Consider the following 15,780-nt stretch of genomic DNA (forward strand, 5'->3'; position numbering starts at 1 on the left):
TAATGTACAGGACCTTTGGTCCGAAACAGCATCTTCCCATAGAGATATGATTGAGGTTGGAATCATAGTGTATTGAGGTCATGAGGACAAATCCATACCTTACAATGGTGTTTGAATAGACCACCAATATTGAATTATTTATGTATTATTTATAAATACTGTTGAAAACTAAAAGTAAGGCCTTTTAAGACAATAATTTTAACTTCAATGCATCAAACTAATAGTTTATCATGTAAATGATGGCCCATTTGTAAACTGCATGAGGCACTGAATTAATGGTAATCTTCCCAAATACAATTTTAGGGAGTTTTGAAGTAGTCTGGAAGTAAAACAAAAAAAATAATCTTTGTTGCAAAGAGCAGACAGAGATTATGTATATCTTAAGGAAAAATGTTTCCTGGGTGATTTTCACATCTATAATTTATTTTGATTTCCTGCAATTCAATTTGTTATTGTAAAAGTGCTGCTTGATTGACTTTTTTCTTGTAAAATTGAGAATTTAAATGCCTGTCAGTAAGTGTGTTCTGATGGCATTTTTTTTCAGAGGATTTCATATGAATGTGGAGAAAAGGTTTGTTGCTATGTGATAGGACAACATTTTATTTGCACTCATGATAATTCAAAAAGGAAAGTTTCGATCAATTTGCACACATAGTCATTCCCAGAATAAAAATGTATAGGTTGGGAATACAGGTGCTGGTTTACATCAAAGATAGACTCAAAATGTTGGAGTAACTCAATGGGCCAGGCAACATCTTTGGAGAGAAGGAAGGGGTGACGTTTCGGGGCGAGACCCTTCTTCAGACTGAGAGTCAGGGGATAGTTAGATTAGAGATATGGAAGGGTAAGGTGTGAAGATTACAGATCAAAGCATAATAAAAAAGAATTGCTCAAAATTGACAGCTGTTATTTTGGGCTTATGAAATCTGACTGCCATAAGTCTTATGCAGGTCTTAAGTCTTCAGCCAGAATTAAAGGACGTTCCTTTAGGAAGGAGATGAGGAGGAATTTTGTTAGTCAGAGATGGATCCGATTAAGCCTGAAGATGAGTCTCGACCCGAAACATCACCTATTCCTTCTATCCAGAGATGCTGCCTGTCCTGCTGAGTTACTCCAGCATTTGGTGTCTACCTTTGGTTTAAACCAGCATCTGCAATTCGTCCCTAACATTTTTGAATTACTTTATTTTACATTCATTCCACAATAACTTGTATTTTGATAGCACCTTCAACAGCAAAAAATTACAAAGTGCTTCACAAGGCATGATCAAAGAAAATTTGACACTGAATCATGGAGGGGAAAATAGGCATGATGCGAGTATGAGGTAGATTGGAAAGAACATCTCGAGAGTGGAAAGAGAGGTGGAGAGAGTGAGAAGTCTAGGGAAAGAATTCCAGAAAGTAAGGCCTTAGCAGCTGAAGAACAATGCTAGAAACTATTGTATTCAGGGTTAATCAACAGACCTGGGGAACTCAGAGGGCTATAGAGCTCAAGAACATAACAGATAGGGAGATAAAAGCATTAAGAGACTTGAAAACGAAAGTGTGAATTTATAAATTAATATTCTAGTTCAATCTTTTACCTTGCCGGAGATGCGATTGTTTTCCGGATCGCATGTCCGGTCGCTCTGCAGCCTAACATCGTGGAGCTGGAGGCCTTGCTCGGGAATGACTTTGAGCCCCACCACGGAACGTGGACTTACCTTAGGAGCCGATTCCTTGCCTGGAATCGACGCTCCAATCACGGCCTGCGGACTTCAACATCAAGGAGCTCACAGTCTTGGGTAAGAGAACAACGTCGGGAAGCTCCAATAGCCGACTAGCCCCAATTTGGGGTAGATCGCCTGGCGCGGGGGAGCTGAGATTCTTCCCCGATGCAGGAGCTTGATCGCCCTGACGAGGAGGCCCGCTGCCGGCTACGGGAGTAAGGTCGTCCTGTCAAAGGAAGGTTAGAGGCCCCCGACCGCTGGAGGACAAAGAAGGGAGAGATTGAACTTTTTTTCATCTTCCATCACAGTGAGGAATGTGGAGGAGTCACTGTGCTGGGTGTTTATGTCAAAATGTATTTTGCGTGTTCCGTTGCTTTTTATTGGTATGATTGCATGGCAAATTAAATTCCTCGTAAGTTGCAAAACATATTTGGTGAATAAAGTATAATTATGATTATGATTATGATTAGTTAATAGCATTAGGGTGGGTGAGCACACTGTTATGGGTGAATGGGACTTACTGCCAGTTAAAGAAAGGTAGCAGAGAGCAAGATAAGCTACAGTTCCAGATGGCAAGACAATGGAGGCCAACATGCTGCAGCCAAGATTTTCATTGTACCTGTACCTCATTGCACTTGTGCATCTGACAATGAAACTCAATCTGACTTGTCAAAAATGTACTAGAATAGTCAATAATGCAAGGAACATTAAACTTATCTCTTTTATGCATTTCTGTTCTGCCCGTCTGACCATGCAGTTTGCTTCTTGTGCTCCTCCTTTTGTGTGCGGTGTGATCGCCATCAGGCTGCAGATCATCATCGGAGGAGACAGTCGATGGCCTTGGAGAATGATCTCAAACAGGTTCAGCCTTGGAAGAAACTGCAGATGCTGGTTTACACCGAAGATAGATAGAAAATGCTGGAGTAACTCAGCGGGTCAGGCAGCAGTTCTGGAGAAAAGGAATAGGTGTAGTACAAGAAGGCTTAGCTGCAGACATCAGCATCTAACTGGAATTCTGGACCAACTGGCGGGTGATAGAGACAAGCCAGGTGAAATAGCAGGATAGGAAGTAGGAAGCCTGGGGTCCTGAGAAAGAACAGAAATTCATAGTTCGCAGTGCAACTTCCACTCTCCAGCGCCAGGACTTCAGAAATAGTAAGATTAAATGAGAACTTACCAGTTTGAAGTTTGATCTTTATTTTATGAGGAGTTACGATGAGCGATTACGTAAAGAAGGCCGTCAGCCCGCATGCACGTCAATCTTCAAAGCAGCGATGTGAAATCACAGATAACAGTAGTTGAACTAACATAGTAAGATTAGAGAAGACTAGAACTATCAGATGATCTTTATGATACGAGGGTTGGGAGTGGAGGGCACGTAATCGCTCATCGTAACTCCTCATAAAATAAAGATCAAACTTCAAACTGGTAAGTTCTCGTTTAATCTTACTATTTTACTTCGGGGTCATGTGAGTGAGTATGTGAAGATTTGGAAGCTCTGTGATTTCATGCCGCCGAAAAACGAGTGCACACAAGCACAAATGAAATGAAATGAAATGAAATGAAATGATGAAATGAAATGACTCAATTTATTGTCATTGTCAGTGTACAGTACAGAGACAACGAAATGCATTTTTAGCATCTCCCTTGAAAGGGAGACACAGGGCGTCGCGGTGTGCCCGCGCCTGCCGCCGTAACATTCCATTACAGGCAAAGGTGGGTGAAGTGTCTTGCCCAAGGACACAACGACAGTATGCACTCCAAGCGGGATTTGAACCGGCTACCTTCCGGTCGCCAGCCGAACTCTTAGCCCATTGTGCTATCTGTCGCCCTGCATCAGTTGACCACAGATAAGGGGAACATTCATAATGCACATAGCCATGACATAGATTTAAAACATGCTGATGCTGATAAATGAACAAATAATAATTATAGTAACCCCTCTCATCCGAGGGAAACTATAAAATAGAACCTAAAATACAGTTGGCAAATACCCCTGGTCTGGCAATGGGTTAAAATAAAATGTTTGGAAACTCGTTCGTTAGACCATCCTGCAGTCGGCAGGATGTGGTCCAGAGGATCGTACATAACTCTTACTGCTGATGTTGTAGCAGCCCTGGTGGAGTGAGATTAGAAAATTAGTATCTACTCCTGAATAAGCCAAAACCCCGTTTTAACCACCTGGAGATGGTCTGAGCTGATACCTACTTATGAGGTTATTAGTAACTAACAAACATAGCTAGTATGAGAGCCTCTAAGGCTCTAGGTGATATTGACATAATGTTGTAAATGTGTGACCACACAACTGAAGGTACATGGGGTATGCCATGAGAACTAGTTTGAGACCTGACACTCCTGGGCTACCCTGCTTAACTAAATCGTAAACATGAAATATTATATTGTTAGCAGGTATAACCATCCTGTCCAGTCACAAATTATGTAATGACTGGACCCGTTGCGCTGAGAACAGCGCCAAGGGGATAACTACCTTATGGGAGCTGAGCCAAAGATAGGGATATAGCTGGAGCCCCCTGGTGTAGTGTTAACACAACGTCAATATCCCATACTTCCGTGTACTTGGGTCTGGGAGAACTTGTGTAAAGATATCTTTAATAAACTGGATATCAGAGGGTGAGACGGGTCCCGCTCGCTGCAGCAAATATGATGAGAAAGCACATTGGGCACAGTTAATGGGACTATAACTTAATTTATTGTCAAGGGCCCATTGAAAATGAACTCTAAGACATCAGTGTCCGTGCCTTATTATATGTAACAAAGCATTTAAACAGAATGCTTCCCATCTCCTGAAGAGGAAATATCCTGCTGTATTGATGCTATCCCTGCACTCTGCAGTGAGCACCTACATGGATCGGTCTGACAACCCAAGCCGCAGGTTCTCAGATTCTGTAAGGTAATGAATTAATTAATCATGCAGAGGCTGGTTCCCCGAGTCCTAGGCTGAACCAGCAAAGTTTTATGTTTAGAAATCCCATATATACTGTAATATAATACTATAATTCTCAGCATTTGCGGCAAACCATGGCTACATAGGCCAGTCAGACAGTATGAAAACCCTGAAGCCGGATCTTGCTGAATTTATTGCAAGACCCGACTGATGAGGCAAAATGGAGCAACGACATAAAATAAACATTCCTCCCCCATGTAGCGAGGATGTATCTCTCGCCACTGTGATGCCACATGTCTTTACAACCGGCGAATGAGCCTGGATGCAACCATATCGATATTCGGTGTTCCATCGAGCCATGATGTCATAAAATACTTTGTGATCCAACATCCATTCTGTGTTGTCATTGATTTTACGTGATGATACAAATAAGGTTGGGTAAATAATGACAGGATACTTTGACTTGATAGCACCCATGTGACCAACATATGCCACCACCACAGTGTATCAACCTGGAACTGAGCATGCAGATCATGCATATCCGCACAATAACCCTTTAACCCATACTATGCACCTAGTGTCTATAGGTAGTTGATACCAATAACTGAAGAATGGGTAATTCATGCAAATCCCATCCGCCTCCGTAACTAGAGATGGTATTCGTAATTTTCCATCTTGAGTACTAGCATCAGTCTGTAATATAAGTGAAGACATTGACCAAAACTGCTGGAGCAATGCTGAATATTGTTCATCCACCATTGTGACTTTGGTGGCTTCAGCTGGTAATAGCATAGGTCTGTTAACAATGACCTATATGGCACTTGAGAGGTTACTACTTTGCACGTTGTAAGTTCTGATAATGTAAAGGCCCAATTGCACAGCTGAAACACAGCTGCTATATTGCCAATTACACTTGATGAATAGAAAACTGCTTGATAACATGGTTGTTACAGGCTTCTATTGATTCATCTCTTGCCCCAGGGCGAGTCACAGATAAATTAATAGTTAAAGGTAAAACCGAATAATCAATAAATGTAGTTGGTATCAATTTAAATGTAACTGGATGGATGACGAACCTCTAGTTGCGGCTGAAACAGTTGAACACAGCGTTTAGAATATCATCCAGATAAGCCATAGCAAGTGTTTTTGAGCTGTGAGCAGTCCCAGCACCGGTTTAGTAATTTGGTAGATGACCTGGGAGCTGAAGTAACCCATTTGCAACGCATTAACTGTTATCATTGCCCCATCCAGAAAAAATCCAAATGTCTCCTGGGATCCCTGTGAATGGGACATGGATGAATGGGACCTGAATAGTATGCATCTTTGAAATCGATGCATGTCATAAAGATCCTGAGAAAATCAGTTTGTTAGACAGTAACAAAGTTTCATATACTGAAAAAAAATAAGATTAAACGAGAACTTACCAGTTTGAAGTTTGATCTGCAGATTATTTTATGACTGGAGTAACGTTGCCATGGGGATTACGAGTGACCAGACCTGGTGCCAGAACTAGGCCTGTGAGATTTTAAGTTGCGTGTCAATCTTCAAAGCAGCAGGTGTGAGGAACTTCATCACATGGACAACAGTAAAATAAAACTGAATTTTAATGTGTCAGTCATCCGTGCCGAGTTAAAAGTAAGGAAGCATAAGCAATGCTTCCCATCTCCTAAGATTGCTATTATTTAGTAGTGAGCACTCCAATGCTTATGGTTTGACAACCCGAGCCGCAGGAACGATCTCCAGAGTCAGTAAATCTATGAATTTGCAGATAATGGTTTCAACATCACAACTGAACCAGCATCTTTTTTATCCGGAAATAACTATGTAAGGTTTTATGATCAGCGGGAGGTGGGCATGGAGGGCACTATGAAAACCCCTCAATTTAAGGTGCTGCCATGGGCGTCCTGGGACCCCATGGTGACTAGGCTCCATATACCGGAGCATGTCACATTGGAGCTTCTGCTCCATCAACCGCTCCATGCGGGATATGCGATCACAGTTGCTCCTGCCGGCGGTGAATCTTCACAGCCCGACTCATCTGAGTCTTCAACTTGTCCGACTTCTGCTTGGCCTTCCCACCAGTCTGTTGTCGATTCCGACTGTGCAGGTGCCTGGTCGGAGATTGCTGATCAATAGCGATCCAGGTGAAGTCTACCGCTGCTCACTGCCCTGACTGCCCGCAATTCCGCAGTCCTCCGCAGTCAGTCTGGATGCGGTCCATTCCTGTAACATATTCTCACAAAATGGCACAAAAACGACCTTTGAGTAAGGAATTTACCTGCATATCCTTTTTAAAACCTTCTGCTGCGGGGCAACGCTCCTCCCGAGCCTGGTCTCCTGGTGGTTTGTTACAGCTGGGGTTCCCTCTGTGGTCCTTGTAGAAAAGGCTTCCATTGCGGGTTATTTCTCCCCCGAGCTTTTTCTCTGCAGTCCCTTATAGCAGGGCTTCTCCGTGATGTTCTCCAGTCAGGGCTTCTTTCAACCCTCTCAAATCACCCGCTCTTAATTGCGGGATATGCGATCACAGTTGCTCCTGCCGGCGGTGAATCTTCACAGCCCGACTCATCTGAGTCTTCAACTTGTCCGACTTCTGCTTGGCCCCACCAGTCTGTTGTCCCCCCCCCCCCACTGATCTGGGTATCCCTGCAGTAACTGCAGCCGGGATATCCCCAGTCAGTTCTGGATGCGGTCCCTATAAAAGGGATAGCCACAATTTACAAAGTCTGCTGCGGGGCAACGCTCCTCCCCGAGCCTGGTCTCCTGGTGGTTTGTTACAGCTGGGGTTCCCTCTGTGGGGGGGGGGGGGGGCTTCCATTGCGGGTTACGAGTCCGCTTTTTTCCACTGCCAGTGGCTCAGTAGGCGACTTACCGCCGCCCGCTCCCCGTGTTCCGCGGTCTCCAGAACGGTTGTCCAGGTGCCCCTGGCACCAATATGAAGCCGCTGGTTTTACTGCCAGCGGCTCGAAGGCGAATCCACCGCTGTCCACTCCCCGTATTCCACGGTCTCCCGAGCGGGTTCTCCACCAATGTGAAGCCGCTGGTTCTACCGCCAGCGGCTCAAAGGAGAATTCACCGTCGCTCGCTACCCGAATTCCGCGGTCTTCCGAGCGCCTAGGTACGTGGGCAGGATTCCCCGTGACCGAGGTTCCCTGAAGTTTGTGACTGTGGTCTCCCATCCGTCTCGACTTCACCCCGGACTTTTAGCAGGACCTCCAAGTAGAGGTTCCTGCAAGAAGATTTAAGTCTGAAAAGTTAAAAAAAAAACTTACCTCAGGTCTGTTGCTGGTGGAGAATCACGTCCAACCTGCCAGTCGTAACGCAATGCGATAGACGATATGACACACATGCGTACTGGCGGGGTCTTCACGTAGTCACTCACGTGACTCCGAAGTAAAATCTATGTTGCACATGCGAGTTAAATCAATTATAAACCGACATCCTCCATCTTTCACAATGAACTGGCCACGCCTGCCATAATTCCGTGCCTGCTTGAATGACAACTCTGGCCAGATTCCCAAGCCTGTCTCGAAAGTTGATCCTGGCCATAATACTGAGCTTGCCTTGAAAGACAACTCTGGCCATTATACTGGGCCGGGCTTGAAAGGCTACTCCAGCCATAATTCTGAGCCTGCCTCGAAAGACAACTTTGGCCAATTTCCGAGCTTGTCTCGGAAGGCAATCCTGGCCATAATAGTGAGCCTGCCTCGAAAGACAACTCTGGCCCCAATTCCAAGCCAAGCCTGGTACCTTTGTATACTGTGCAATAATAACCCAATCTCATATTATAATTTTAGTACATAATTGATCTGAATCTCATGTTATCATAGTCTTTTGTACACAAATAATTGTAAATATTACCAATTTGTAAATGGTCCACTTACATCATGTTTCGGAAGAACCAGACCCACCTCCCTCCATGGTTACCGATGATCTATGGTAAGCTCAACGGCCCCTGATGTGGGTTCTATTCCCGTCCTTGATTGGAGATTAGGAATGGTAGTGTATGTGGATTCCATATTTTCTGTGACCGGTTTGGACCTTGGTCTGAAAGGCCTCTACCCAGCTTTCAAGCTGCCACCAGTTTCAGTGAACTGCTTACTGCCGATGAGGCATGGGGTGTGTCATCACCGATACGATGAACGTTGGTACCTTGATCAGTCCGCCAGCTTTACCTTCCTCATCCAGGTATACCTGTTGGATAAGTCTTACCTGAAGAGAAGATTCGGCGGCTGGTTTCATTTCGTCTATGTCACCCCTGATAGCCCTGTTCACTGCCGGCACTTGTAGCGTGAGGGGAAACTCTGGCCCCTTCCATTAAGGGATATGAAAACATCCAGTGAATTGGCCTCCACTGCCTTCTGTGGCAGAGAATTCCACACATTCACATCTCTCTCAGTGAAAACGTTTTCCCTCATCTCAATCTTAAATGGCCTATCCCTTATTCTTAAACTGTGACCCCTGTTTCTGGACTCCCCCAACATCAGAAAAACATTTTTCCTGCAGGTGATTTAGGTGATGTATCAGGTGGCCTGATCAGGTCCTGGGGTGAGAGAAGGAAAAACAAAACAAAAAAACAACTTGCTGTAGATTGACTTGCTCAGTAAGGACAAATGTGAGCCCCTTACGGACAGGCAGGAACATTTATGATGGGGAATAAGGAAATGGCAGAACAGTTAAACAACTGTTTGTGTCTGCCTTCACAGAAGATGTCCAGGAGTGCTTGCAAGAAGCACCAGGAAATTATCAGCCTAGCAAGAATGAGAAACTGGATGAAATAAATATGAGGGTTAAAAAAGTACCAGACAGTTAGCAAAACTGAAAGCCAATAAACCAGAGGGACAAAGTAGCAGAATTGATTGTTATTTTAAAATTTTATTAACGAGCATTCTGAAAAAATGTTTTCCAAATCATTTGTTGAAGCCCTTTTTAACATGTCTATATATATATATATATATATATATATATATTTATTTATTTATTTATATTAGAAGCAATTATACAAGAATAAGATGATCGGCATAACAATTATACAATTATTGTACAACTTCAATTTTAATCCTAAATTTTAAAAAAAGGAAAAAGACCCCTAAATTACCAAAGCTGTGCAGAAGAAAGAAAAGGAAATAAGAAAAGAAAAGATGGATATATACCTCCCCTCCCCCTCTCACCGATCATGGCATCGGATTTAAACATATTAAGCTGGAAAGAGTGCAGAGAAGATTTATGAAGATGTTGCCAGGACTTGAGGGCCTGAGCTATAGGGAGTGTTGAGCAGGCTAGGATTTTATTCCTTGGAATGCGGGAGAACGACAAGTGACCTTATAGAGCAGTATAACATAATGGGGGGAATAGATAGGGTAAATGCAGAGTCTTTTATCCAGAGTAGGGGAATCAAGAACCAAAGGAAATAGGTTTAAGGTGAGGGGGGAAAGATCTAATAGGAACCAGAGGGTCAACTTTTTCCCACACGGGTGCTATGTATATGGAACGATCTGCCAGAGGATGTAGCTGAGGCAAATATCATAGCAACATTTAAAAGACATTTGGACAGGTACGTGGATAAGAATATTTTAGAGGAATATGGGCCAATGTGCCTAGATAGGTCTAATGTCAATAGGGCATCTTGTTCAGCATGGGCAAGTTGGGCCAAAGGGCCTACCTCCATGCTATATTCCTCCCTGTCTGGTTTATGTTATATGTAGAACATGAAACAATGTTTACTAATGTAACATGCATAAAAGAAAATGTATTAAAAAAAATTATTCTATTTTTCTTAAATAGATGAAAGTTATAATTTTTTTCTTCGGCATGGTTCATCGCTTGGTTAATATCTGAATGACTGTGTTGTTAATATCTGACTTACTGTGTGTTAATCTCCAGTAACACGGTACAATCCATCTGGCTCTTGGTCTATGGTGGTAGTGCTCTGGTGATGTTAAGATTGTTACAAAAATATTTTTATTTTGACTGGAATCATATTTTTCACTTCAAGTATTTTCATTTTGAAAAGACTTGAAATGACTGGTCACATTTGACCACAAGATGATTGTTTGACTCGATTAATCCATTATTTGCCCAGAACTGCCTGTTATGGTATTTTCAGTGACACATAAGCTTGCACAATAAATCTAAAGTATTTGCTAATTTGGTTAAACATGCTCCAGTGAATGGGCAATTTGTTGTGGTAGTTTCTTTCACTGTTAACAAAACAGAGTCACAAACCAGAACTAATCAGGGTAATACCAAGAGTTAACCCTGTTTCCAGTTATTAAACATGTTATGGCTATGTTCTGTATGTTCAATGATTGTGGAATTTTCTGCCACAGAAGGCAGTGAAGGCTAATTCACTGTATGTTTTAAAGAGAAAGTTAGACATAGTTCTTAGAGCAAACTGAATCAAGGGATATGGGGAAAAGCAGGAACGAGGTACTGATTTTAGATGGTCAGCCATGATCATATTGAATGGCTCATGGGGCTGAATGGCCTACTCCTGCACCTGTTTTCTATGTTTTTTATGTTTCTATATTTTCTATGTTTCATCACCATCTGCACTTGAGAATATGGAATTGCACCAATATTCCAGCACAACGGCGGGTGCCAGAGGAGAGGGCAGAGGTTCCTGTCAGGTTTTTTGACACAGCTGTTGGTAATACATCTCTCTACATTTAATGCCGTTACGATTACACTTCGCAGTATTTCCATTCACACTCCTTCAGTTGGGAATGAATATTGAATACCAAGCAAGGTGCCAGTATGTACTCCTAAACAATGCTTATGATGGAACACACTCATTGTAATAATGACAGCATGAGCTCGCACACGCATGCTCACTCACAAGCTCAGACACACACATGTGCACACTGAACACAGACTCTTTAAGCTGAGTGAAAGTAGATTTTGTTTTTTTAAATTACATTTTAAGCACGTCAACAGAGGTACCAATAAACACCAATCAAATTTCTTTGGCTTGCTGTATCTTGTAGAAAGACATAAACAAGTTCACAAATGGAATCTGCTGTTAAACAGGGCTATATAATATATCTATATACCAACAGTGTGTACCAACAAAGATCTATCCGTCTTCGAGTGCTGTGCCTAAATGCTGCCCATCTGGTTCAAATAGTATTCCTGTGGGTATATTCCAGTACTAAATACCAATCTTTGATTTAAGAAGTAAGAAACAGGAGTAGGAAATTGAAATATCACACTGCCTCTCTTTTGTTTTGGCTGTGCAAAGGCGTTTGATGTACCTGAGTGTACCTCCTGGTAATATTAGGTATTTGTGTCAATCATGCCAAAACGCTGTCAACTAGGCAAACCAGCACCTTTACCAACAGGAAAAGCAAGGAATTCAGATGGCAATTTCACAAATAATATGAGGTGGTATGAATTCGAAATTAGAACATGGTACATGAAAAAGGCAAACTGTTCAAATGCCAATAAATACTCAGAATATTGCTTCTTTCAGCTATCACACATGTTAATGGTAGCAGACTCAGTAGAGGGTAAGCAGATGAGGAGGATACAGATGCAGGAGAGGGAAGAGTTTGTAAAATTATTCCAATTAAATCATTAATTGAGTGCAAGGTGTCGGTGAGAAGATTTTTTATCCCCACCTGTGTTAAACTATATATTTAACATTTAGGCGGCAGTGGTGGAGTTGTTGCGTGACAGTGCTTATAATGCTACAGTCACGGGTTCCATCCTGGCTTATCTGTACGGAGATTATACTTTCTCCCCGTGACCGCGTGGGTTTTCTCCGAAACCTTCGGTTTCCTTCCACACTCCAAAGACGACAGTTTTGAGGGTTAATTGGCTTGGAATAAATGTTTAAAAAATGTCCCTATTGTAGGATAGTTAGTAAGCAGGGATTGCTGTGGATTCGGTCAGTCAAAGGGCCTGTTTCCATGCCTCAAATGTAAAAAAAAAACGTTATCTTTTTCAAGTAGAAGACTGAGGAGATGACGACAATTACTCTCTTCTACAGATGTACAGTAGAGAACATATTGACTGGTTGCATCACGGCCTGGTTTGGCAGCCCAACCCCCAGGAACGAAGAAGACTGCAATACATGGTGATCACTGCCCGGTCCATCACAGGTTCTGATTTCCCCACCATCCAAGGGATCTGCAGGAATCACTGCCTCAAAATCATCCAGCATCATAGACCCACACTACCCTGAGCACACTTTAATTTCACTCCTGCCATCAGGAAGAAGGTAGAGGAGTCTGAAAACTGTGACTTCCATGTTCAGGAACAACTTCTTCGCGACAACCTTGATATTACTTATAACTCCTATTACTTCACTGATAAAATAATTAGTTAACTTTCATATTACCAGTTGTATGACCATATCATGAGTTTGGAAATAAAATAATAATGGAACATTCAGAATTTGAAAACAGTTGTGTTTTATAACCCTTTACACCTCCTGGGTGGCACAGTGGCACAGCGGTAGAGTTGCTGCCTTCACAGCGCTTGCAGTGCCAGAGATCCGGGTTCGATCCCAACTATGGGCGCGGCCTATACGGAGTTTATACGTTCTCCCCGTGACTGCGAGGGTTTTCTCCGAGATCTTCTGTTTCCCCCCCGCACTCCAAAGATGTACAGGTTTGTAGGTTAATTGGTTTGGTGCAAGTGTAAATTTCCGCTGTGTGTTTAGGGTAGTACTAGTTTGTGGGGATCACTGGTCGGTGGACCCGGTGGGCCGAATGGCCTGTTTCTGCGCTGTATCTCTAAACTAAACTAAACCACCTGTTGTACTTGTGTATGGTTTGATTGTACTTTTGATTGGTATGATTTGATTGGATAGCATGCAAAACAAAGGTTATCCCAATATCTCAGCACTCGTGGCTAGAATAAAACAATACCAAATCTGCCTTACTTGAAATATCTATTCAAAATATGGATTCAAATGCATATTATTGAATTAATTGAGTTGAATATATGTAATGATTGTGAGCTAAACCTTTTTGAAATCTGTGTACTCCTATATATTTTGGCAAATCCATAATTTAATGCTCCTTATACAGATCATTGTCCCAAAAGCACAACCTGAGAATTAATGGCAGTAGGTTAACCTGTTCCTGACCTACATGCTTTTCTAATTATGAATTTAAGTGATCTTTCACCTCCATACTGAAATTCACAGCTAGGGTTTCTAGTCCATGAATGTCAATGCTGGGAATGCTGAGATGTAAAACATATTTTATAAAATCAGTTGCAGCAGAAAGTACCTGGGAAGAGCAATCCCAATCGTTCTATTCTCCCTTTGATAAATATGGGGAACTGGCACAGATGTGCAGTTGCAGCCAGCATAGATCAGTCATGATCATATTGAATAGTGGGACATGCTTGATGGGCTTAGCCAGCTATTCCTGCTCCTGTTTTCTTGTGTTTGCCCAGGCGAATGTGGTTTCCTCCCATTTGTCATAGATGGATCTCTCATTCGTGTGTCCTCTGTGACCCATAGTACTGCTCTCAGTCCCCCTCCCCCAGATGGAATGAGGATAGAATTTCCCTGATCCTCACCTTTCACCCCACCAGCATCCAGATCCAACACATCATTCTCCGACAAACTAGGAAAATGGACAAGGGAGAGCCAGTGGATATAGTGTACCTGGACTCTCAGAAAGCATTTGATAAGGTCTCACATAGGAGATTAGTGGGCAAAATTAGGGCACATGGTATTGGGGGTAGAGTGCTGACATGGATAGAAAATTGGTTGGCAGACAGGAAACAAAGAGTAGGGTTTAACGGATCCCTTTCAGAATGGCAGGCAGTGACTAGTGGGGTACCGCAAGGCTCGGTGCGGGGACTGCAGCTATTTACAATATACATCAATAATTTAGATGAAGGGATTCAAAGTACCATTAGCAAATTTGCAGATGACAAAAAGCTGGGTGGCAGTATGAACTGTGAGGAAGGATGCTATGAGAATGCAGGATGACTTGGACAGGTTTGATGAGTGGGCAGATGCATGGCAGGTGCAGTTTAATGTGGATAAATGTGAGGTTATCCACTTTGGGAGCAAAAACAGGAAGGCAGATTATTATCTAAATGGTGTCAGGTTGGGAAAAGGGGAAGTACAATGGGATCTGGGGGTCCTTGTTCATCAGTCAATGAAAGTAAACATGCAAGTACAGAGGGCAGTGAAGAAAGCAAATGCATGTTGGCCTTCATAACAAGAGGAGTTGCATATAGGAGTAAAGCGGTCCTTCTGCAGTTGTACAGGGCCCTAGTGAGACCACACCTGGAATATTGTGTGCAGTTTTGGTCCCCTAATTTGAGGAAGGACATTCTTGCTATTGTGGGAGTGCATAGTAGGTTTATAAGGTTAATTCCCAGGATGGCGGGACTGTCATATGCTGAGAGAATGGAGCTGCTGGGCTTGTATACTCTGGAATTTAGAAGGATGAGAGGGGTTCTTATTGCAACATATAAGATTATAAAGGGTTTGGACATGCTAGAGGCAGGAAACGTTCCCGATGTTGGGGGAGTCCAGAACCAGGGGCTACAGTTTAAGAATACGGGATAAGCCATTTCGAACGGAGAACTATACCTCCTCTCTCACTCCATCCAGGGATTCCAGCGATCCTTCTGGATGAGACAGTGGTTCACATGCTCTAACCTCATCTACTGCATCTAGTGTCCCAATATGGCCTCCTGAACATTGGCGAGACCAAATGTAGACTCAGCAACCCTTTCACCGACTATTTGCAGTTGGATCATCAATGCTGACTGGATCTCCACATTGCTAACCATTTTCAAACCTCTTCCCATTCCCATTCTGACCTTAGACACAAAATGCTGGAGCAACTCAGTGGGACAGGCATCATCTCTGGAGAGAAGGAATGGGTGATGTTTCGGGCCGAGACCCTCCTTCAGAACTTTCTGTCCTGGGCTTCCTCCATTGCCAGATGAGGCCACATGTAAACTTGAGGAAGAGCATCTCATATTCCTCCGGTAACTTAAAACTCAATGGAATGAAAATTAATTATTCAATTATAGGTAACTACACATGCCCCTCTTCTTCCCCCATTTGCCATCCCCTCTCTTTACTCCCCCTCCCTCCATTACTAGCCCCACCTGGGCTTGCACCTATTTCTCCCCTCTCCCTCCTCTTCTATCCTTTTCCTCACATTCCTTCCTCCAACTTTACAATTCA

Source organism: Leucoraja erinacea, chromosome 1 (assembly GCF_028641065.1).
Source record: "Leucoraja erinacea ecotype New England chromosome 1, Leri_hhj_1, whole genome shotgun sequence".
Lineage (NCBI taxonomy): Eukaryota > Metazoa > Chordata > Chondrichthyes > Rajiformes > Rajidae > Leucoraja > Leucoraja erinaceus.